General features: G+C 44.4%; 1 protein-coding gene and 1 pseudogene across 4 annotated transcripts in view; one reads left to right on the top strand and one right to left on the bottom strand.

Moving 5' to 3' along the window:
* Positions 1–953: 953 nt before the first annotated feature.
* On the bottom strand, positions 954–11,082 carry LOC140722922 (uncharacterized; annotated as a pseudogene).
* A 7,375-nt stretch (positions 11,083–18,457) lies between these two features.
* The window catches only part of LOC140722924 (uncharacterized), a 43,064-nt gene continuing 35,345 nt past the window's right edge, over positions 18,458–26,176 (top strand). Inside the window, exons 1-2 of one of the 4 annotated variants that reach the window (XM_073037552.1) lie at positions 18,458–18,772; positions 19,720–19,886. The gene's annotated coding sequence lies outside the window, so the exon portion shown is untranslated. Of the gene's footprint in view, positions 18,773–19,053; positions 19,279–19,719; positions 19,887–26,176 lie in introns of those variants that run through there. The other 3 variants (XM_073037553.1, XM_073037554.1, XM_073037555.1) reach the window with 3 other exon arrangements.

Raw genomic sequence — 26,176 nt, forward strand, 5'->3', positions numbered from 1 at the left:
TCCTGACAAACCGTGTTAGGGAACTGGAGCTGGAGCTGGATGAACTTCGGATCATTCGGGAGGCAGAGGCAGAAACAGAAAGGAGTTTCAGGGAGATAGTCACCCCTAGGCGTCAGCAGACTGGTAGTTGGGTGACTATCAGGAGAGGGAAGGGGAAGAGACAGGAAGAGCAAAGCACCCCTGTGGCTGTTCCCATTCGCAACAAGTATACCGTTTTGGATACTGTTGGTGGCAATGACCTACCAGGGACAAGTTGCAGTGATTGTGTCTCTGGCACCGAGACTGGACCCTCAGCTCAGAAGGGAAGGAAGGAAAAGAGGAGAACAGTAGTGATAGGGGATTCGATAGTTAGGGGGGACAGATAAGAGGTTCTGTGGAAGAGATCGAGAGTCCCGGATGGTCTGTTGCCTTCCTGGTGCCAGGGTCCGTGATATCTCGGATCGAGTTCTCAGTATTCTCAAGAGGGAGGGAGAGCAGCCGGATGTCGTGGTCTATGTAGGGACCAATGACATGAGTAGGAAGAGTGAGGAGGTCCTGAAAGGTGAGTTAGGGAGCTAGGTGCTAAGTTAAAGGACAGGACCTCCAGGATAGCAATCTCAGGATTGCTACCAGTGCCACGTGCAGGTGGGTTTAGAAATAGTAAGATACTGCAGATCAACACGTGGCTGAAGACATGGTGCAGGAGGGAGGGCTTCAGAATTGTAGATACTTGGGCAGTTTTCCAGTGAAGGTGGGACCTGTTCCAGCGGGACGTTTTACATCTGAACTGGAGGGGGACAAATATTCTTGCAGGCAGGTTTGCTAGAGAGGCTCCAGTGGATTTAAGCTAGATACTGGGGGGGGGGGGGGTGGAGGGGAACCAGAGATTAGGAACAGATGTATGGGAGAAGGAAGAAAAATAAGACTAAAGTTCTTTGTACTGTTAGAGATAAAAAGAGAGGAAGAAGTGGAGAATTTCTTTAATGCATTTATTTTAATGCTAGGGGCATTGTAAGAAAGGTGGATAAGCTTAGAGCATGGATTGATACCTGGAAATATGATGTTGTTGCTATCAGTGAAACATGGTTGCAGGAGGGGTGTGATTGAAAAGTAAATTTTCCTGGATTTCGTTGCTTCAGGTGTGATCGAATCAGAAGGACAAGAGGGGCTGGTGTTGCTTTGCTTGTCAGAGAAAATATTACAGCAGTGCTCTGGCAGGATAGATTAGAGGGCTCATCTAGAGAGACTAGTTGGGTGGAATTGAGGAATGGGAAAGGTGTAGTGATACATAAGGGTGTATTATAGACCACCTAATGGGGAGCCAGAATTGGAGGAACAAATTTGCAAGGAGATAGCAGACATTTGTAGTAAGCACAGGGTTGTGATTGTGGGAGATTTTATTTCTCCACATAGACTGGGAAGCCCATACTGTAAAAGGGATGGATGGTTTAGGGTTTGTAAAATGTGTGCAGGATAGTTTTTTGCAGCAATACATAGAGGTACTGACTAGAGAAGGGGAAGTGTTGGATCTTCTGTTAGGGAATGAAATAGGCCTGGTGACAGAGGTATATGTTGGGGAGCACTTCGGGTCTAGTGACTACAATGCCATTAGTTTCAATATAATAATGGAGAAAGATAGGACTGGACCCAGGGTTGAGATTTTTGATTGGAGAAAGGCCCTACTTTCAGGAGATGTTAAAGGATTTAGAAAGAATGGATTGGGACAATTTGTTTTATGGGAAGGATGTAATAGAGAAATGGAGGTCATTTAAAGGTGAAATTTTAAGGGTACAGAATCTTTATGTTCCTGTTAGGTTGAAAGTAAAGGTTAGAAATTTGAGAGAGCCATAGTTTTTAAAGGATTGTGGTGACCCAATTACTAGCTCACTCGAACCGGCTGACAATTAGCCAGAGCCAGAGACAAAGGGAGATAGCCTCAAGGGGTTTCAGTTACGTGCCTCTCGAAGTATCGAGTGGGGGAGACAGGCTTTAAAGCAAGACTGTGTTTTTGAAATAAACTTATTCTGTGGCTGCAGTTTATCGACTCCGTGTCGTAATTTCAGCGTTGCGCGTAGCACCCCGCTACAGGATATCGGAAACTTGGTTAGGAAAAAGAGAGATATCTACAATAAATATAGGCAGCATGGGGTAAATAAAGTGCTCGAGGAATATAAAGAATGTACGAAAAAAATTAGAAAAGCTAAAAGAAGATACAAGGTTGCTTTGGCAAGTAAGGTGAAAATAAATCCAAAGGGTTTCTACAGTTATATTAATAGCAAAATGATAGTGAGGGATAAAATTGGTCCGTTACAGAATCAGAGTGGACAGCTATGTGTGGAGCCAAAAGAGATGGGGGAGATTTTGAACAATTTTTTTTCTTCGGTATTCACTAAGGAGAAAGATATTGAATTGTGTAAGGTAAGGGGAACAAGTAGGGAATTTATGGCAACTATGATGATTAAAGAGGAGGAAATACTGGCGCTTTTAAGGAATCTATAAGTGGATACATCTCCGGGTCCTGACAGGATATTCCCTAGGAACTTGAGGGAAGTTAGTGTAGAAATAGCAGGGGACAAAAATATTTCAAATGTCATTAGAAATAGGGATGGTGTCGGAGGATTGGCGTATCGCTCATGTGGTTCCGTTGTTTAAAAAGTGTTCTAAGAGTAAACCTAGCAATTATAGGCCTGTCAGTTTGATGTTAGTGGTGGGTAAATTAATGAAAAGTATTCTTAGATATGGTATATATATATAATTATCTGGATAGACAGGGTCTAATTAGGAACAGTCAACATGGATTTGTGCATGGAAGGTTATGTTTGACAAATCTTATTGAATTTTTTGAAGAGGTTACGAGGAAAGTTGACGAGGGTAAAGCAGTTGATGTTGTCTATATGGACTTGAGTAAGGCCTTTGACATGGAAGGTTAGTTTAGAAGGTTCAATTGTTAGGTATTATTATTGAAGTAGTAAAATGGATTCAACAGTGGCTGGATGGGAGATGCCAGAGAGTAGTGGTGGATAACTGTTTGTCAGGTTGGAGGCCGGTGACTAGTGCTGTGCCTCAGGGATCTGTACTGTGTCCGATGTTGTTTGTCATATACATTAATGATCTGGATGATGGGGTGGTAAATTGGATTAGTATGTATGCAGATGATACTAAGGTAGGTGGCGTTCTGGATAATAAAGTAGGTTTTCAAAGCTTGCAGAGAGATCTAGGCCAGTTAGAAGAGTCGGCTGAACGATGGCAGATGGAGTTTAATGCTGAGAAGTGTGAAGTGCTACATTTTGGGAATGAAAAATCCAAATAGGACATACAAGGTAAATGGTAGGGGATTGAAGAATGCAGTAGAATAGAGTGATCTGGGAATAATGGTGCATAGTTCCCTGAAGGTGGAATCTCATGCGGATAGGGTGGTGAAGAAAGCTTTTGGTATGTTGGGCTTTATAAATCAGAGCATTGGTATAGGAGTTGGGATGCAAAGTTAAAATTGTACAGGGCATCGGCAAGGCCGAATTTGGAGTATTGTGTGCAGTTCTGTTCACAGAATTATAGGAAAGATGTCAACAAAATAGAGAGAGTACAGAGAAGATTTACTATAATGTTACCTGGGTTTCAGCATCTAAGTTACAGGGAAAGGTTGAACAAGTTAGGTCTTTATTCTGTGGAGCGTAGAAGGTTGAGGCTGAACTTGATAGAGGTATTTAAAATTATGAGGGGGATAGATAAGAGTTGACGTGGATAAGCTATTGCCATTGAGAGCATGGGAGATTCAAACAAAAGTACATGAGTTGAGAGATAGGGGGCAAAAATTTAAGGGTAACACGAGGGGGAATTTCTATACTCAGAGAGTGGTAGCTGTGTGGAACGAGCTTCCAGTAGAAGTGGTAGAAACAAGTTTGGTATTGTCATTTAAAGTAAAATTGGATAGGTATATGGACAGGATAGGAATGGAGGGTTATGGGCTGAGTGTGTGCCAGTGGGACTAGGTGAGAGTAAGTGTTCGGCACGGATTAGAAGGGCCAAGATGGCCTGTTTCTGTGCTGTAATTGTTATATGGTTATATGAAACTCCTCCCGTGCCCAGTGACCAGGGTGCAGAACTGGGTGTGGTGAGCAGCAGCAATAATTGCAGAGTTCAGCACCGACAGTCACTCTCGAAATTACATTCAGCAACGGTGATGGACAAATATCCAGCATGCAGCTTATTGAAACTTTCTCCCCAGTGTGAACCCAGTAGTGTGTCACAAGGTTAGATAACTGAGTGAATTCCTTCCCACATTCACAGCAGGTGAACAGCCTCTCCCCAATGTGAATTCACTGATGCTCATTTGGTGGAGATGGCTGAGAGAATCTCTTTCCAATGTTTGAGCAGGTGATTGGCCGCTACCCAGAGTGAACTCGCTGGTGTTTCAGTAGATGAGATGACCGAGTGAATCCCTTCCCACATTCACAGCAGGTGAACGGCCACTCCCCAGTGTGAACTGACTGGTGTGCCAATAGGGTGGATGATCTAGTGAAATGCTTTCCACAGTCTGAGCAGGTGTACGGCTTCTCCCTAGTGTGAACTCGTTGGTGACTCTGTAGTTCGGATAAATGAGTGAATCCCTTCCCACAGTCTGAGCAGGAGAATGGCCTCTCCCCGGTGTGAACTCGTTGGTGACTCTGTAGGTGGGATGACTGAGTAAATGCCTTCCCACAGACTGAGCAGGTGAATGGCCTCTTTCCAGTGTGTACTAACTGGTGTCTCTGTAGGTGAGACAATAAAGTGAATCCTTTCCCACAGTCTGGGCAGGTGAATGGCTTCTCCCCAGTGTGAAATCGCTGGTGTCTCAGTAGATCAGATGACCAAGTGAATCTTTTCCCACAGTCTGAGCAGGTGAACGGCTTCTCCCCAGTGTGAACTCGCTGGTGACTCTGTAGGTGGGATGACTGAGTGAATGTCTTCCCACAGACTAAGCAAGTGAATGGCCTCTTTCCAGTGTGTACTGATTGGTGTCTCTGTAGGTGAGATAATAAAGTGAATCCCTTCCCACAGTCTGGGCAGGTGAATGGTTCTCCCCAGTGTGAACCCGTTGATGACTCTGTAGGGTGGATGACTGAGTGAATCCCTTCCCACAGTCTGAGCAGGTGAATGGCTTCTCCCCAGTGTGAACTCGTTGGTGACTCTGTAGGGTGGATGACTGAGTGAATCCCTTCCCACAGTCCGAGCAGATGAACGGCCTCTCTCCAGTGTGAACTCGCTGATGTACCTTCAGCTTAGATGAGTAAGTGAATCCTTTCCCACAGTCCGAGCAGGTGAACGGCCGCTCCCCGGTGTGAACTCGCTGGTGAGCCATTAGGTCAGATGACCGAGTGAATCCTTCCCCACAAATTCAGATGAACAGCCTCTGCCCAGTGTGAACTGACTGGTGTGTCCACAGGTGGGATGACAGACTAAATGCTTTCTTACACACAGAACAGGTGAATGGCCTTGCCCAGTATGAACTTGCTGATGTACCTTCAGTTGAAATGACAGACTGAATTCATTCCCACTTTCTGAGCAGATGAATGGGATCCCCTGTGTAAAATGACAGACATGCCAGTTAGTCAGATGATCAAGTGAATCCCTCCCCACAGTCTGAGCAGGAAAGATGATCGAGTGAATCCCTTGCTCCACTTCTTAAATCTGTCATCACACTGTTACAGCGAGGTACAACCCAAGTTGGAGAGAGAAATTATCTTCTAACTGGGCACAGTGCTGGTATCTGAAATCAAACTCTCTGATGCTCTTCCTGTCTCTGTATGAAGGGGGCATTTTTTCCATCTTCAAACTGTTACTTGGATCAGTTTGACTCTCTCCATTGGTATTATTCCCTGTTCCATTGAGCTGCATGGGTGCCTGGCCCCACAGTAACTGAAACACTCTCATGCAAATAGGCTTTGTTGACATGCAGCTGTGATTTTCCTTTCGGTACAGTTAATTTAAAGTGCCAGTTTTAATGCCATGTAAATATCTCCTACTCAGATGTATGGTTGGTATGCACAGCTGTTAAAAGGAATTCAAGTGAATGTTAGTATTATTTAAGGTTCTTGTCAGTCATGGAAAAGTACAACACAAATGCAGGCCCTTTGGCCCATCTAGTTTGTGTTGAACTATTTAAATTGTCTACTCACATACCCCTACCATCCAGGTACATATACAAACCTTTTAGATGTTGAAAATGAGCTCGCATGCACCACTTGTGCTGGCTGCTCATTCCACACCCGGATGACCATCTGTGTGAAGAAGTTTCCCCTCATATTGCCCTTAAAGTTTCACCTTTCACCTTTAACACATGGCCTCTGGTTGTAGTCCCACCCCATCTTAGTGGTAAAAGCCAGCTTGCATTTACCTCATCTATAGCCCTCACAATTGTGGTACACCTCCATCAAAATTTCCCCTTAATCTTCTACATTCCAAGGAATAAAGCCCAGACCTGTTCAATTTCTCCTTATAACCCGTCCTCCAGACCTGACAACATCCTTGTGAATTTTCTCTGAACTCCTTCAAACTCTTTTACATCTTTCCTGCAGGTTGGTGTCTAAAACTACACAAAATACTCCAAATTCTGCATCACCAATATCTTGTACAAAGTCAACATAACATCTATCTCCAGTACGCAGTACTTCGGTTCACAAAGGCCAATGTGCCAAAATCTTTCATTCCATCCCTATCGAACTGTGACACCACTTTCAGAGAAAACCTGTATTTCTAGATTCCTTTCTTCTACAACACTCCTCAGAGCCCGACCAGTCACTGTGTAAGACCTACCCTGGTAGGTCCTACCAAAGTGCAACACCTCACACTTGTCTGCATTAAATTCCATTTTCCATTTCTCAAGCCATTTTCCGAGCTGGTCCAGTTCACACTGTAAACCATGATAGTCTTCCTCACAGTCCACTACACCCCCAGTCTTGGTGTCATCCACAAATTTGCTGATCCAGCTAAACATGTTATCATCCAGATTACTGATACAGATGACAAACAACAACAGATCCATCACTGATCCCTCTGGCACACCAATAGTCACAGGCTTCCAGTCAGAGAGGCAACCATCTGCTACCACACTCTGGCTTCTCCCAAAGAAACTGTCTCATCCAATTTACTGTCTCATCTTGAATGCTGAGTAACTGAACCTTCTTGACCAACCTCCCATATGAGACTTTGCCAAGTGCCTTGCCAAGGTTCATGCAGACAACATCCACTGCCTTGCCTTCATCCAATTTCCTGATAACTTCCTCGGGAGACTCTGTAAGGTTGGTTCGACATGACCTACCATGCACAAAGCCATGCTGTCTATCCTTAATCAATCCACAACTATCCAAATACTTATATATCCGGTTCCTGCACATGTGCAAAAAATCACACCGATCTATTTTGTTACCTCATGTGGATTACCATTCTGATCTTCCAGAGGTTTAATTTTTTCCCTTGCAATCTTTTTGCTCTTAACCTATCTGCAGAATCCCTGAGGATTCTCCTTCACCTTGTTTGCTGGGGCAACCTCATGCCTTCTTTTATTTCTTTCATAAGTGTTCACTTGAATTTCCTGTACTTCATAAGTACCCCATTTGTTCTTATCTGCCTGTACCTGGTATGCACCTCCTATTTATAGATTTGGGTGCTGAAAGTCAAAGGGGTGATAGAGCTGCATGGTGGGAGGAGGGTGTAGGTGGGGGGGGGGGTTAAACTAAAGTTGCAGGGGGCCTGAATAATGGAACAGAGGGTGGAGGGGATTTGGAGACAGTTGTTGTTCTGTCCTCAGACAAAGTCAGGAATAGTGCAGTGACTATGCTGACCCCTGTATATTTCAATACAAGGAGCAGTGTAGGACAGGCAGATGTGTTCAGGGATGGATCAACACCTGGAATTATGACACCAGGATCTGGCAACTGTGACAGGCTGCTTTATGGAAAAGGTGTGCTTGGTAAATGGGAGGCCTTCAAATCTAAATATTGATAGTACAAAGTGGGTATGTGCTTGTCAGAATAAAAGGAAAAGGTAGAAACTGTAGGGAACCTTGGTTTTTAAGAGATATTGAGACCCTAGTGAAGGACAAAATGGAATTGCATAACAGGGATAGGCAGGCAGGTTCTTACGGAGTATAAGAAATAAATCAGGATGACTAAAAGAAGGCATGAGGTTGCTGTCGCAGAAAAGATGAAGGATAATCCTCAGGGATTCCAGAGATAGATTAAGAGCAAAAGGATTGCAAGGCACAAACTTGATCCTCTGGAAGACTGGAATGGCAATCCACGTGTGGAACCAAAGCAGATGGGGGAGATGTTAAATATGTTTTCATCTCTATTTACTCAGGAGATGGACACAGGGTCTATGGGAGTGTGGAAAAGAGGCATTAAAATCGTGGACCCTCTACAGTTTAAAGAAGAGAAGTTATTTTGCTGTTCAAAATAGAACATCGAAATCTACAGCGTATTCCATGCCATTCAGCCTAAAATGTTGCGCTAACAATGTAACTTACTCTAGTAACTGCCTAGATTTTTAAAAAATCATGGACCCTGTACAGATTAAAGAAGAAGAGCTGTTTGCTATTCTGTGGCAGATTAGGGTGGATACATCTCCAGGGCATGACAAGGTAGAAACTGCATAGCCCTCTAATTTTCTAAGTTCCATGTACCTATCTAAGAGTCTGTTAAAAGACCCCATTGTACCTGCCTGGACCACTGCTACTGGCAGTGCATTCCACCCACCCACCACTCTCCGTATAAAGAACTTACCCCATGACATCCCCTCGGTAACTATTTCAAAGCACCTTAAAACTATGCCCCCTCGTGTTAACCATTTCAACCCTGGAGAAAAATCTTCTGGCCACCCACACACTCAATACCCCTCATCATTTTATACACCTAAAAAAGGCTCTAAATATAAACAAGGAAATTATACATTGCACAATCTACTTTCCACAATTCAGTACACTTACAGAGACAGGTGTGTAAAAAGGGCCCAAAGGATATCAGGGAACAACAGGCCAAATTCACCACCACCACAAACTATTCCTGCTGTGACCATCGAGGTAATAGTACCACAGCAAAAGGACCTACAGGCTCCGGGACATCATCTTCCACCAGGCCATCAGACTGATTAATTCATGCTGATACAATTGCATTTTCCTCATGTTTATGAAGTATGTATGTGATAAAGTCAACTCAATTCACCCTCTCCACTATCTGTTCTATCATTCTGACTCCCATACCTTCTACAGCTTATTGTAACCACATCACCTCTCCCCCCCACCAGCAAGCCTTACCACTAGGATATTCATCCCCTGTTGTTCTGTTCCACTAACTAACGAATCCCCTATCAGCTATTTGACTTTCCTTTGCCAGGTAATTCCCCCCAATAAAGTGGTCTACTGTTGTTGTGTGGGATATCAACAAGAGTACTCTGCTATTTAGCCTTATTCCCCTTCCTGGCTCTCACCCAGTGTCCTGTGTCCTGAACCTTGGGTGTAACTTACCCATATTCATGTCATATCTATCACCCCCTCCAACTGCTGGATGATCTGGAATTCACCCATTTCAAATTCCAGCTCCTTGAAGTGCAGGGTTACAAGCTGCAGCTGGATGCACATCTTGTAGGTGAGGGCATCAGGGACACTGGAGGTCTCCCCAACTTCCCACCAATGTCCCCTCTAATTTGTAATGACCCTTGTGCACATAAACCTTGTACTGTGCATTTTTTTACCCAGTGACAACATGCGCACAGTGAATTTAATATAGAGAGGAATTCATTTTGACAGCTGGCAAATCACTGTCGATAGGAAATTTGACCTCTTCTGGGTTTGATCCAGTTCATCTGCACTCTCACACAACCTATGTAGCAGGCCTGGAATGGGTAATGAAGGATTTTCTCACCAAAGCCTTTGCATATTGTCAATATCTGGTTGGCTTGCTAAATGATGCTTTAAAACAGGGGTGTCAAACTCATTTTAGGTCACGGGCCGGATTGAGCAAAATGCAGCTTCATACTGCATCAGTCGGACGCGTGCGAACGCAGCTTTCGTTGCCTCCGTTTTTTCAGCCTGCTCTCATGTGTCTCAGCCTCTGCTATAACTACAAAGTGTTTTTCTTTACAAATTCCGTTTCTTATGAAGAAGACTGCCGAGCAAGACTGCCGAATAAACACTAAAAACCCTGAAAACCTGGTAGCTGAATAAACTCCGCATTAGCCATATCATACGCCATAGGCGCTTCGATTACTGGGGCCAGCTTTAATAGCAATTAGATATTATCTCACGGGCCTTGAGTTTGACATATATGCTTTAAAAAGTCAGATTTCCAAATATCAAGCCATTTCTTCTCACTTGCAAATTCTCCAGCAACTTTTGCATCACCACAATGCACACATGTATCACCAGTTTCTGTAGTGTACACAAATATTTCCCCTGAATCCTCTCCCAGGTGACAGATGGTGGTGAACTCATTGATGGCAATGTAGTCCGTCTCATTGGAGTCTGGCACATTCCAGATGTGAAAGCTACTTGTTTGGTATCATTATGTACCCAGAGAGAATGGGACAAAATATCTTCTCACCGGTAGAAAAGTCCAGAACAAGAGGAGTTTGAACAAGCAACACACACACAAAATGCAGGAGGAACTCAGCAGACCAGGCAGCAACCATCGAAAAGTGTACTAATGATGAATTCCGCCGGCATTTTGTGTTTGTTGTTTGGATTTCCAACATCTGTGGATTTTCTCTTTTTAAGGATTGGAGGTAGAACAAAGGTGGCTTTCTCACAGCTGATGTAAAAAAAAGTTCCCTTTCTCCGATTTCCTAATCCTTGCATTCAGATAGCTGGAGCACAGCTCTGTCTGAGAGATGCATTGGCTCCCATTCTCTCATCAGCCCTAAGCTCCCCGGGGCCCGTGTACGGATCGTGGGGATGACAGAGAGGGAAACAAAAGACAGGACTGTCCCGGGATTGCGGGCCATAATGGCCGCACCTCAAGGGCATTGTCCCGAAGTCGGAGTTTAAATTAGCTGAATGGAGAATAACTCTCACCTGCATTGAAATTTTCCAAGGCCTTTTCTGTACTGCGCGCATACGTGTACACAGTGACGTTAACAGCCCTGACGCCTGCTCATTCGATCGGTGCTTCAGCGCCGGCCGAAAACTGTGACGCATGTCCTTATGGGTAATCACGACGCCATTAAACATTTCTGCAAGCACTGGTTCAATGTCCATACCTCATTTTTTTTCGTGTGTATAGAAAAATCAGCAGCTGTTTTAACGCAGAAAGAAACACGAGAGATTCTGCAGTTACTGGAAATACAGAGACGTACACACACAAAATGTTGAAGGAGCTCTGCAGTTCAGCAGCAACTAAGCAGAGGAGTACACAGTCTAGGCATACTGAAGGGGCTCGGCCTAAACGTTGACTGTTTATTCCTCTCCATATTTGCTGCCTGATCTGTTGATTTCCACCAGTATTTTGCAGAACTTAACCACCTTCTTTTTCGGTCAGCCAGTTTCCAAATGTTTCTGATCTTTCTTTTGTAGCCGCATGCTGCTGGTCTGATTCCTCCTCCTCCTCCTCCTCGTAAACTCTGTACTGCATCCTTCTCCGGAGCCCCAAAGCCCTGGCTCAGGCTGGCAACTCTCTGGTTTCTGACTCTGCTCCATCGAAGATTCATTCACTAGTCTGCTGTCAGACTTTAGAGGTGCATTGTTTTACGAAACCGCGGGTTCGTTTACTCGAGTGTCGCTTTAAGTGCCAGAGTAAGGCGGGACTGTGACGTCAGAGAGAGCGAGAGCGAGAGAGAGAGAGAGAGAGAGAGAGAGAGAGAGAGAGAGAGAGAGAGAGAGAGAGAGAGCAGCTGTTGGAACTTCAGCTTCTCACTGCTACGAGTTGGAACTCTTCCATGCCCAAAAGACTGGGTTGATCATCAGCACGCAGTGCACAACGTATGTGTGAATGTCACTTCGTATAATTCATACGTGTGGATTTGTTGGAGTATCCCGTGGTATCACTTCTGTTGGCCATTACCTGGAATCGGGGTGTTCTGTGGTAACCACTTGAAGACGATATTCCTGTCACTGTCACCTGGTGATATTTTGAAGTGAATTTCGGAACGAATCGACGGCTAAGATCTTCGGCGACTGTTATTTCGTTTACCCAGCGTGGAATGTGTGTGGAATTCTTCGTAATTGCCTTCTCTCTACATGTTCGTGTGGATTTACAAATCTCTCCTTTCACTCACTTATTCCGTGGATTACTGAACTTTTCTACTTTACCATCTTAAGACTTTAAACATTGTTTCCCAAGCTTGATAGTTTAGGAGCTACATATACGCATTACACTGTTAACTTCTGTTTATTTTGTTTAATCTTTTATATTTGGAGTAGATACTAATAAAGATAGTGGTTTTCACATCGAAACCAGACTCCATTAGTGATCTGTTGCTGCTGGTACGTAACAATTGCAACAACCCAGCTGTCTGAGGCACAGTCCTTTAAAATTGGTGAAAATGACCCAAAACGTTGAAAAGAGCAGGGAAGAAGGAGTTTAACCAACTTTGTCCAGAGCCCTGAAGAACGTCAAAACCACAGTGAGCTCATCGTCTTATTCAGCCCGGAGAAAATCATGCAGGGAATTCATGCAGGTGTATAAGATGATGAGAGGCATTGGTCGTGTGGATAGGCAGAGGCTTTTTCCCAGGGCGGAAACGGCTAACACGAGGGGCAGAGGTTTAAGCTGCTTGGAAGTACCTACAGAGGAGATGTCAGAGCAAAGTTTTTTAAAGCAAAGAGTGGTGTGTGTGCGTGTGGAATGGACTGCGGGCGACGGTTGTAGAGGCGGATACAATAGGGTCTTTTAAGAGACTCTTAGATAAGTACATGGAGCTTAGGAAAATAGGTGGCTATGCGGTAGGGTAATTCCAGGCAGAGTTAGAGTAAGTTACATGGTCGGCACAACATTGTGGGCCAAAGCGTCTGTAATGTGCTGTAGATTTCTATGATTTTATGAAATTCAAGGGAAATCTCCTAGAGTGGCGACTAGCTGCAACCGGTAATCACAGGGAGATTGAATGGGGAGTGGCAGGGATATATTTCTAAATACTGATATGGAACAGAAACATGGGCCTCTCTAGTGTACATTCTGAGTCTGGCAGAGACAGTCAGTACCTGAGACACGGGATTTGAAACAGAACTGGTTTATCTTTCACAGATCCACAATATTAAACATCAGTCCAGTTTAAGGTTAACATCAGCAGAACAGACTCTTCCAATGCTCAGTGACCAGGGTTCAGTCCTGGGTGCGATGAGCAGCTGAAAGAACTGCAGAATCCGACAGTAACAGTCCCTCATGAACCTGCAGCTGCCTTCAGTCACCGTGATGGTTAAACATTTAACACGGAGCTGATTTGAACTTCCTCCCTGATGTGAAGTTGCTGGTGTTGCAGCAGCTGGGATGATTGAGTAAAACTCTTTGCTCACTCCGGACAGAAATGTGGCCTCTATTTATTGTGAACTCACCGGAGCATCACAAGGTGGGTTAACTGAATGTGTCTCTTCGCACACACGGAGCAGGTGAACGGTCGCTTCCGGGTGCGAAGCTGTTGGTGTATCTGCGATGGCCGATTGAATCCCTTCCAAAATGAGTGCCAGTGAATGACATCAACACGTACAAACAAGCTGGATGAACTCAGCATCCGTTGAAACGAGCTGTCAACTTTTCGGGCCGAGACACTTCGTCAGTGAATGACATCACACTGCTATCAACGTCGTGGCAATGTATCCAATCAGATCACGAACACGGACACGTGATCGGGCTGTCTTGCAGCGAGTGGGGCGCTGTCTTCTCCCGTATCTCCGCCCCCACATTCAAGGATCGGCGACATTCAAGCGCTGGTGAACTGACAGATACAGCGGAAACAACGTTTGAGATTCCCATACACAAATCCCTTGATCTTTCTACACTGTTGAAAGTTTACAAAGCACGTCACTGGGAGAAGGACAACATTTCAACTCAGATAATTTTAGTCTCCATTGTGTCTTCTGATAAAAAAACACTTTCACAGCTCAAAACAATTTGGAGGAACAACACTTCATCTTCTAACTGGCTACAGTTCCGGTGTCAGGCACAATATCAAACTCTCTGCTTCCCTCTCTGTATCAAAATGGATCATTCCTCCCCTTCATCAGTCTGTGACTTGGCTCAGTTTGTCTGTCTCCTTCGCATTCTTAGAAGGATGAGAGGGGATCTGAATGAAACAGGTAAGATTATTAACGGATTGGACACGCTAGATCACATTTTATTTACACGGCTGCCACCAGAAACTTTCTTCTTCTTGTTCTTCTTCTTGTTCTTCTTCTTCTTCTTCTTCTTCTTCTTCTTCTTCTTCTTCTTCTTCTTCTTCTTCTTCTTCTTCTTCTTCTTCTTCTTCTTATTATTATTATTATTATTATTATATCCCTCCTGGCATTTGACGGTGGTAAACTCAGAGTCAGCAATGTTATTGAACCTCAGGAGTAGGTGACTGAGGGAGGAGGAGGAGCAGTCAGCAGAGGGGCGTGTCCAGACAGGTATACAAAGATGGGACCCGGAGTGATTGGGCTGAGGAAGGGGAAAACAGAAATAAATCAAAGATTGTGTGCAACGGAGATTATAGAAAGAACAGGCAGGAGATGAAGCTTAATCAAAACCAGTGGCATGAGTTACAGGGCAATAGAGTCATTGTGCGATTAAAACAGAAAGCAGCACATACTGGACTGAGAGTGTTGTATTTGAATGCACGCAGCATAAGGAATAAAATGAACAATCTTGAAATCCAGCTACAGATTGGCAAACATGACGCTGTGGCTATCTGTGAAACTTGGCTAAAGAATGGCGGCCATTGGCAGCTGGAAGTCCAACGATGTACGGTGTATCTGAAAGAGAGGTGGGTAGGCACAGGAAGTGGTGTGGCCCTGTGTACAATATTAAATCTTTGGAAGGAGATGACATATGACTGGAAGGTGTAGAGTCTCTATGGGTTGAATTAAGAGCAAGGATGCGATGGTGCGACTCTGTAAGGCACTCGTGAGATCACACAGACTATTGTGTGCAGTTTTGGGATCCTTATTTTAGAAATGATATACTGGCATTGTAGAGGGTTTAGAGAAGATTCACTAGAATTATTCCAGCAATGAAAGGTTTACCATATGAGGAGGGTCTGACAGCTCATGGGCTGTGTCCCCTGGAGTTCAGGAGAATAATAGGGACCTCATAGAAACATTCTGAATGTTAAAAGACCATTACAGATTAGATATGGCAAAGTAAATTTCCAATGGTAGGGGATGCTAGGACAAGAGGGCATGTCTTCAGAACTGAAGGACGTCCATTTTGGAATGGAGATGCGGATAAATTACTTCAGTCAGTGGGTGGTAAATCTGTGGAATTTGTTGTCATGAGTGGCTGTGGAGCCAAGTCATTGGGTGTATTTAAGGCAGAGATAGATAGCTTCTTGATTAGCCAGCGCATCAAAGGGTATGGGACCAAGTCAGGGGAGTGGAGATGACAGGAAGAATTGGAACAGCCATCATTGAATGACGGAGCAGACTCGGTGGGCCGAATGGCCAACTTCTGCTCCAATATTTTATGGTCTTATGGTCTATTCCACTGTTTCTCCCTGCCAAAGTGCAGCCAATATTTCTGGATGCCTGACCCATTCATATGAGAATTTAGCCTTTACTATTTTTCTGAGCTTCTCATCAACGTGGACAGTTCAGTTAAGCTTTGCTCCAGAATATCCACACAATTAAAAGAGTTTAGTTTTTATGTTTATTTTTGCACTACTTATATAATTTAACGATTTAATATGTATATTATTGTAATTCATAGTTGTTAAAATCTATTGTTATGAATTAGGTTCTCCTGTTGCCGCAGAGACAACAGATTTCATGACATATGCTGGTGTTATTAAACCTGATCCTGATATTGATATGGGAGACCCACCACCTGTCACCTGATCCCAGTTACCGCAGATCGTAATGCGAGATTGAAGCCTTTTCCATTTATTTGCATTCCTCAGAAATTACAACAGTCAGTTAAGTTTCCTTCTGAGTTTCCAAAGCAGAAGCTCAGTCTGTCTAATATTTCCACACAATTAAAATGGGGATATTGTTTATTCTTATCACGTACTGAGCTACAGTGAATAGCTTGCCTGACGTACCAGCCACACAGATCAGTACATTACGACAGTACATTGAGCTGATATACGACAAGACAATAACTGTAACAAAGCATTATGGCTGCAGAGAAAGTGCAGTGCAGATAGACATATGGTGCAGGGTCACGTCGAGTTACATTGTGAGGTCGATTACATTTTATCATTCATTTGGCTTATAACCGCAGACAGGAAGCCGTCCTTGAGCCGGGTGGTTCGCGCTTTAAGGCATTTGTATCTCTTCCCCGATGGGGGAGCGTGTTTGCAGCAAGAATGTCCAGGTTGTGAGGATCTTTGAGTACATGGCCTGCTTTTCCGAGGCAGGGGAAGTGTAGGAAGAGTCCATGGAGGGGAGGCTTGTTTCTCTGATGTTCTCCGCTCTCCAAAGTTCTCTGCAGTTCCTTGCAGTCATGGGCAGAGTAGTAGCCATACGAAGGCGAGAAGTATCGACAAGAATCTCAGAGACCTCGGCCTTCACCGTGTCTTGTGTAGCTGGATCCTGGACTTCCTGTCAGGTCGCGAGAGTGGGCTCCCTCACCTCTGTCTCTCTGAACCCCAGCACACATACCCCACAGAGGTGTCTCCTTGCCCCCTCCTTTACTCTCTGTATATCCATGACTTGTGTCGTCACCCACAGCTTCAATCTGCTTATTAAATTTGCTGAGGACACTACACTGACTGGCCTAATCTCAAATAATAACGAGACAGCCGACAGAGAAGAAGTCATCACCCCGACACAGTGGTGTCAAGAAAACAACCTCTCCCTCATTGTGACAAAAACAAAGGAGCTGGTTGTGGATTACAGGAGGAATAGAGACAGGGGCCAAATTCAACATTTCCAAGTCTGTTATTGCACATTTAAATATTGATCATGACAGAACGTACTGTATATAAAATACGGTTAATGACATGTTTATAGATAATAGATTGTTACTGACAGAGAATCATATAATTGGTGATCCGTGTGTTATCCGAATGTACTTGCCTGTGATGCTGCCACAAGTCAGTGTTTCTCTGTACCTGTACCTTCCCGTACTTGTGCACTTGGCAATAAATTCAACAGGACCTGAGAAATCTCAGTGAGATTTGATCAGTGATGATCATCTTGGCAGCTCGGTAGGTCGAATGTATGAGACAGTACACTGTTAAATGCAAAACCCTGAACAGTGTTGATGATCAGAGGGATCTCAGACTCCAAGTTCATCGCTCCTGAAAGAGACTGCACAGATTGATCGGGTGGTCAAGAAGGCAAATGGCGTGGTTGTCTTTATTAGTTGAAGCATTGAGTTCAAAAGTCGGGAAGTTGTGTTGCAGCTGTTACGTGCCTGCGGTCGTACTGTGACTGTTTCTTTAAGAGCGCCGGCGTGAGGAGGCGGGACTATGACGTCAGTCACAGGCTGACAGCGCTAACTGTGGATTAATCATGAGAGAGAGAGTGAGCGATCTGCAGACAGGCTGTCGGCCAGTCTGAAGAGAGAGAGAGAGAGAGCGGGGGGGGGGGGGGGAAGAGAGAGAGAGAGAGAGAGAGAGTGTGTGTGTGTGTGTGAGTGGAAAAGCTGATAGCTTCAGTTAGTCGCAGCTGAGGCTTGGAACTCGCCTCGGCCCACAAGAGTGGGTTGATCATCGGTGCACAGAACCACAACGAATGTGTGTGGTTGTTACTTGTGTTAACCCTTGTCTGGGTATGTTGTGCGGTAACCCCTGATAGACGGTATTACTGTGACAGGTCACTTTCGCTGATAACTTGTATATGGACAGATTCAACGGATAAAATTTTCGACGACGGTTATTTCGAAGTAACGGCCTTTTCTCTACGTTTCACCCTGGATTACAAATATCTCTCTCCCATCATTTATTCCGGGGATTACTGAATTTTCCTACTTTACCATCTCAAGACTCTAAGCTTTGTTCCCTCAGGCTCGATAGTTTGGGACTTATATTTACACATAACACTGTTACCTTTCCTTTATTTCGTTAAGTTACTATAAGTAGATACTAATAAATAAGTGGTTTTAACATCAAAACCAGACTCCGGTGTGAACTGTATTGCTGCTGTTTCGTTTCTAAAACGTTACAGTTCGTAACACAGTTTTATTCAACTAGTTAGACCACATCTGAAGAATTTCATACAGTTCTGTTCGCAGAAGAGTTTTACCAGAATATTGCCTGGATTAGAAGCATGAGCTGTAACGAGAGGTTGCACAAACTTGTGTTGTTTACTCCAGAGCGGCGCAGACTGGGGTGAGACTGGATGGACATTTATAAGATTACGAGAGGAATAAATAGTGGAAAGACGATATATTTTTCCTGGGGGTGAAATGGCTAATACATTTAGGGTGAGAGGAGATGTGAGTGGCAAGTTTGCTTCTTTCCACAGAGTAATGGATAGCTGGAGTCACAGCCGGGGGGGAAGGAGGAGTCAGGTGATCCCATTTTCCCCTCCCATTTAACCACAGATGGGCAGCATCTGTGCGTCGCTTCCGAGGCCCCGCCCTCCGGATGATGCACCAATCACTTTGCGCATGCTCACAGTCTCCAGGCTGGCGCCGTTCTGCGGATTCGGGATCACTGTCTGCGGGCCGAAAATATCACTTTCCCATCGGTGAGTATTGAGAGCGATCCCGGGCGGGGAGGTCCGATATTGGCCTTGAGCCCCGAACTGAGGGCCAATTACTCATTTAGTACCCAGTTATCTGGGCTCGTCAGAAATGTGTCGACTTCACTGAATCTGCATTGAGCGATCCAAACCAGGAGCCCAGGCTGCCTATTTCCGCAGAATTGAAACGGACGTCCCGCCAACAGGTCACGTGAGGCTGTGCGCCGCAGATCTGCTTTGTGACGCACGATCACGTGGTGTGTTGCTAACAATGTTTACAAGAATAATCTCAGGAATGATCGGCTTTATGTATGAAAAGTATTTGATGGTTCTGGACCTGTGCTCAATGGAGTTCAGAGTGGGGGGTGGTGGAGGGATGTATGGTTAAGTAAACCTACCGAATGCTGAAAAGCCTGGATAAAATGGACATGGAAAGGATGTTTCCATTAGACAGAGAATCTGTGATCTGACAGCACAGGCTCAGAATAAAGATGCTTCCCTTTAAAATTGAGGTGAGAAAATTTCTTCAGCCAAAGGAAGTCTGATTTGTGGAATTTGTTGCTGTAGAGGGTGGTTGAGGCTGCCATTTGGGTATGTTTATGACAGAGATTAATATATTGATGATTGCTAAGTAGCTTCAGGGTTACTGGAGGAAGGCAGGAATATGGTGTTGGAATGAAAATCAGCCATGGTTGAGTGGTGGGGCAGACCAGATTGATCGAATCACCTAATTCTGTTCCTGTGTCTTATGTCTGACCATAACTGAATGATGGCTCCTTCTTATCCCATATCGTTTTGTGACGTGTGAGGGACAATAAAAGATTGTTCACTGAGATCATTATATCTACCTTCAACATTTAAATTTCAGTGAGTTTTGCTCTTAGTAACATTAAGCAGAAATGTTTGGTTCTCCTTTCTATTGTCAATGTGCTTCATTATCTTTCATGTTAAAGTTAGACCTGCGGTGAGAGATTTATTGGAAGAAAAACCCAACTGGAAGCAAACCACAACTGAAGACAGTGGAACATCAACAAGTGAACCAGCCCGAGGATTGAGAGCGTCAACTGGAGAGAACCCATCTGACTCATAGAATCCAGTGATTCAGTCAGGAGAAAGTTTGGTGAGTCTCATTTACTGAAACACTGGTCCTTTAGACATTACATACCTGTAAAAGGAAGGTAGGAAATTGTTGGAGTGAGACTGAATGTGCCCAGAGGAGCCAGTTATGCCTCTGTCAGATCCAGTTGCAATCACTCCAGGTCTGGTAATGTGCTTCCAGCAGCCCAGTCCTTTAAAACCACTCCCATTCTGTGGAAGTCGAATCCGGATAAAGTCACTCAGAGACCGTATAAATACAAACTCTTTACTCCAAGCACCTGGGGCTTACTCAGTTAGTCGTTCAAACAGGAACAGTCATAGACTGTTTATGTCGTTAGTGTCGTTAGTATCCAATCCACTAACTGACTAACAATTCCCCTTACACCACAGATATATCTGTCCAGATACCCACCACACAAGGCAGGCTGGAGCCAAAGTTATTTACTATATTACAGCCCCTTAATTTAAATTACAAAATAGTCATAATGGCTTAAACACACAGAACAGACTGAAGCTGTCCTATCTCTACGCATGAGTGCACAATTCAGATAAACATCCAGAAACCCTAGCTAGCTGCCCTCAAGAAGAAATATGGCTCAGCATGGCTTAGTACATTGGCTAATCATCAGCAATTTCTTTCAGAAGAACAGGCGGCTATTGTTTAAGGAAGTGTTAACCCTTTTACATACTTTACCACTCCCTCCTTTTGATCATTACATGATCAACAAAGCCGTAATTTTTTTTACAGAGAGAGCAACCGTGTACAGCATTGACTTATCAATGAATAAAAACAATGCACAACAGTAATTATAACAATGATATGCACAACTATTAAGCCATAATGCAATATCATGCCTCACATATTACCAAACAGGCCTTCAAATACTACCATTTCAACCCTTCGGTGAACCTGTGTAAATCCTGCCCTACTTTCTTGATGCTGTCAATCTCCGTGGCAGTGTGCTTGGAGAGGGATGTAATGTTAGTAGACTCATCAGGGATATAGGTGCAGCATTCTGTGTCAATAATAACACAGGTTCCCCCTTTCTCAGCTTGGATAAAATCTAAAGCCATACGATTCTGTACGACTGTTTGCCGGATTGCAATCATTTCAGTTGATATTTCTGTTACTTGGGCCTTTGTTTCTGTCAGGGCCCCTGCAGTATTGTGTCCGGCTCCTCAAGTGCCTTAGCCAAATTGATTATCTTTGGTGGATTCCTGGCTACTCCATAGGACAGAAAAGTGATAATCCAAAATCATTCAGTCTCAGTTATTCCTCTCCGCTGCTGGGCACCTGCAAGTATGGCCAGGATGCATGTTTCCCAGTCTGTGAAGTTGCGTTTGGTGGCGCTAGTTCTACCTGTTTGGCATCGGTGTGACAGAGACACAGAAATGTGTTAACATGGGGACCCCGGATGCTGGGGTGATCCCTCTCAAAGACATAAACACGAACACCACTGTTACATACCTGTAGCAATTTAAATGAACCAGCAGCAATAGACCACACATGGAGTCTGGTTTTGATGTTAACACCACTATCTTTATTTGTATCTACTTATAATATAACAACTTAAGCAAAACAATCAAAAGGGACCTTGGGGTTCAAATCCATACATCCCTCAAGGTTGCTGCACAGGTTGATAGGGTGGTTAAGAAGGCCTATGGTATGCTAGGCTTCATTAACAGGGGGATTGAGTTCAAGAGTAGAGAGGTCATGTTGCAACTCTACAAATCTCTGGTGAGACTGCTCTTAATGTTTAATTCTGGTCAACTCATTATAGGAAGGATGAGGATGCTATGGAGAGGGTGCAGAGGAGATTTACCAGGATGTTGCCTGGTTTGGAGAACAAGTCATATGAATCAAGGTTAGCAGAGCTGGGACTTTTCTCTTTGGAGAGTAGAAGAATGAGAGGGGACTTGACAGAGGTCTACAAGATTATGAGAAGCATAGACAGGGTGGATAGTCAGTATCTGTTTCCCAGGGCAGCAATAGCAAATACCAGAGGGCATCTGTACAAAATTAAGGGAGGGAAGTCTAGGGGAGACATCAGTGGTATGTTTTTTTACACAGAGGGTTGTGGGTCCCTGGAATGACTTGCCAGTGATGGTGGTGGAGACTATAACATTAGGGCTATTTGAGAGCCTCTTGGACAGGCACATGGATGAAAGAAAAATAGAGGGTTATGTGGTAGTGTGGATTTAGTACATTTTTTTTAAGGGTTATATGGGTCGGCACAACATGGAGGCCTGAAGGGCCTGTACTGTGCTGTAGTGTTCTATGGTTAACAGTGTTATGTGTGTACATATGTGTAAATATAACTCCCAAACCATTGAGCTCAGGGAATACCAAGCTTAGAGTCTTAAGATGGTAAAGTATGAAAGTTCAGCTCATCCACGGAATAAATGATGAGAGAGAGATATTTGTAATCGAAGGTGAATGTCGAGAGTAGGCAATTGCTTCCAATTCCACAAGTTCCACGGTGATAAAACAGGATAACAGTCGCCGAAGATCTTATCCGTCTTTGTTCCAAATCCACATATGAATTATCACCAAAACTAGCTGATAACAGGGGTACCGTCTTCAAAGGGAACTACCACCCAGGCAAGGGTTAACACACAGGTAGATTCCACAAGGTACTCCCAATCCAGGTCCAACACACAAAGTATTACGGACAGTGATTTCCACAGAATCTCTTTCTCACAAGTGGTTACCACATAACACACCCAAATCCAGTTAAGGGTTAACAAATGTGGTAGCCATGGGATACTCCATCAAAATCCCCATATGGATTATAGGAATTATCACCAACAGTGATTTGTCACGGGTTACCCTGTACAAGTGAATTACCACCCCCAGGCAAGGGTTAGCACAAGTGGTCTTCACAGGATACTGCCAAACCTAAAGATCCACTCCAGTGGATCAAACAAAGTGACAATCACACATTCAATAGACAATAGGTGCAGAAGTAGACCATTCAGCCCTTCGAGCCTGCACCGCCATTTTGAGATCATGGCTGATCATCTACTATCAATACCCGGTTCCTGCCCTGTCCCCATTTCCTTTGATTCCCCTATCCATAAGATACCTATCTAACTCCTTCTTGAAAGCATCCAAGGAATTGGCCTCCACTACCTTCCGAGGCAGTGCATTCCAGACCCCCACAACTCTCTGGGAGAAGAAGTTTTTCCTTAACTCTGTCCTAAATGACCTACCCCTTATTCTCAAACCATGCCCTCTGGTACTGGACTCTCCCAGCATCTGGAACATATTTCCTGCTTCTATCTTGTCCAATCCCTTAATAATCTTATATGTTTCAATTAGATCCCCTCTCAATCTCCTTAATTCCAGTGTGTACAAGCCCAGTCTCTCTAACCTCTCTGCGTAAGACAGTCCAGACATCCCAGGAATTAACCTCGTGAATCTACACTGCACTTCCTCTACAGCCAGAATGACCTTCCTTAACCTTGGAGACCAAAACTGTACACAATACTCCAGGTGTGGTCTCACCAGGGCTCTGTACAAATGCAAGAGGATTTCCTTGCTCTTGTATGCAATTCCCTTTGTAATAAAGGCCAACTTTCCATTAGCCTTCTTCACTGCCTGCTGCACTTGCTCATTCACCTTCAGTGACTGATGAACAAGGACTCCGAGATCTCTTTGTATTACTCCCTTACCCAACTCTATACCATTCAGATAATAATCTGCCTTCCTGTTCTTACTCCCAAAGTGGATAACCTCACACTTATTCACATTAAACGTCATCTGCCAAGTATCTGCCCACTCACCCAGCCTATCCAAGTCACCCTGAATTCTCCTAACATCCTCATCACATGTCACACTGCCACCCAGCTTAGTATCATCAGCAAATTTGCTGATGCTATTCTCTATGCCTTCATCCAAATCGTTAACGTAAAAGGTAAACAGCTGTGGTCCCAATACCGAGCCCTGTGGCACCCCACTAGTCACCACCTGCCATTCCGAGAAACACCCATTCACCGCTACCCTTTGCTTTCTATCTGCCAACCAGTTTTCTATCCATGTCAATGCCTTCCCCCTGATGCCCTGAGCTTTGATTTTACCCACCAATCTTCTATGTGGGACCTTATCAAATGCCTTCTGAAAATCGAGGTACACTACATCCACTGGATCTCCCCCATCTAACTTCCTGGTTACATCCTCAAAAAACTCCAACAGATTAGTCAAGCATGATTTATCCTTGGTAAATCCATTCTGGCTTGGCCCAATCCTATCACTGCTATCTAGATATGCCACTATTTCATCCTTAATAATGGACTCCAGCACCTCTCCCACCACCGATGTCAGGCTGACAGGTCGATAGTTCTGTTTTCTCCCTCCCTCCTTTCTTAAAAAGTGGGATAACATTAGCCATTCTCCAATCCTCAGGAACTGATCCTGAATCCAAGGAACATTGGAAAATGATTACCAATGCATCCGCAATTTCCAGAGCCACCTTCTTAGTACCCTAGGGTGCAGACCATCTGGACCTGGGGATTTGTCGGCCTTCAGTCCCATCAGTCTTCTCATCACCGTTTCCTTCTGAATGTCAATCTGTTTCATTTCCTCTGTTACCCTATGTCCTTGGCCCATCCATACATCTGGGAGATTGCTTGTGTCTTCCTTAGTGAAAACAGATCTGAAGTACTCATTAAATTCTTCTGCTATTTCTCTGTTTCCCATAACAATTTCACCCAATTCATTCTTCAAGGGCCCAACATTGTTCTTAACTATCTTCTTTCTCTTCACATACCTAAAAAAGCTTTTGCTATCTTCCTTTGTATTCCTGGCTAGCTTGCGTTCGTACCTCATTTTTTTCTCCCCGTATTCTCTTTTTAGTTAAGTTCTGTTGTTTCTTAAAAACTTCCCAATCATCTGTCCTCCCACTCACCTTAGCTCTGTCATATTTCCTTTTTTTTAATGCTATGCAGTCTCTGACTTCCTTTGTCAACCACTGAGGCCCCTTTCCCCCCTTTGAATCCTTCCTTCTCTGGGGGATGAACTGATTTTGCACCTTGTGCATTATTCCCAAGAATACCTGCCACGGTCTTTTCTGCTAGGCTATCCGTCCAGTCAACTTTGGCCAGCTCCTCCCTCATGGCTTCATAGTTTCCCCTGTTCATCTGCAACACTGTCACCTCCGAGCTGCCCTTATCCTTCTCAAATTGCAGATAAAAGCTTATCATATTGTGATCACTACCTCCCAATGGCTCCTTTACTGCGAGATCGCTTATCAAATCATGTTCAATACATAACACTAAATCCAGAATAGTCTTGTCCCTGGTCGGCTCTCGTACAAGCTGTTCCAAGAATGCATCCCGTAGGCACTCTACAAACTCCCTATCCTGTGGTCCAGCACCAACCTGATTCTCCCAGTTCACCTGCATGTTGAAATCCCCCATAACTACTGCGACATTACCTTTACCACATGCACATATACCCTTGTACGTTCATTTCCCAGGTCTGATCTCCCTGCAGCCATGTCTCCGTTATCCCAACAACATCATAGTTACCCATTCGCACCTGGGCTTCAAGCTCATCCGCCTTATTCCTGACACTTCGTGCATTCAGATATAGAATTTTTAACCCATTTCTCCTCTCTCTGTTTGAATCGCTGCCTATTGTGCTTAACCCAGCTCCCTGAACTCCCATCGGTTTATACGCCCCTAGAATTTTGTTGTCCTTCCTACATTTACTTATTCTTGCAACACATTTAATTCCATCTTCCGTCAGACCATCCCTCTGACACGAGTCCTCCTTATCACTTGTTCCGCCCCACCTCCCTCTACTACACACTTAATATTCTGGAACCGTGTAATCCCCACCTGTCCTTTATTCATCCTCTCGCTATCCTCTCTCACAGTCTGGATCCCCACCCCATGCAAATTTAGTTTAAACCCCCCCAAGAAGCTCTAGCAAACTTCCCTGCAAGAATGTTAGTACCGCTCCAGTTCAGGTGTAAACCGTCCCTTCGGAACAGATCCCACCTTCCCTGGAATAAGGCCCAATTATCCACAAACCTGAAGCCCTCCCTCCTGCACCATCCTCTCAGCCACGTATTAATCTTTATAATCCTCCTGTTCCTTGCCTCACTCGCACGTGGCACAGGTAGCAATCCTGAGATTGTTACCCTGGAGGTCCTGCTCTTCAGCTTCGCACCTAACTCCCTGAACTCCCTACGCGGGACCCCCTCACTCATCCTACCCATGTCATTGGTCCCTACATGGACCACAACATCTGGATCCTTGCCCTCCCACTCGAGAATAACCTGTACCCGATCTGAGATGTCTCGGACC

The sequence above is a fragment of the Hemitrygon akajei genome, unplaced genomic scaffold, assembly GCF_048418815.1.
Source record: "Hemitrygon akajei unplaced genomic scaffold, sHemAka1.3 Scf000093, whole genome shotgun sequence".
Lineage (NCBI taxonomy): Eukaryota > Metazoa > Chordata > Chondrichthyes > Myliobatiformes > Dasyatidae > Hemitrygon > Hemitrygon akajei.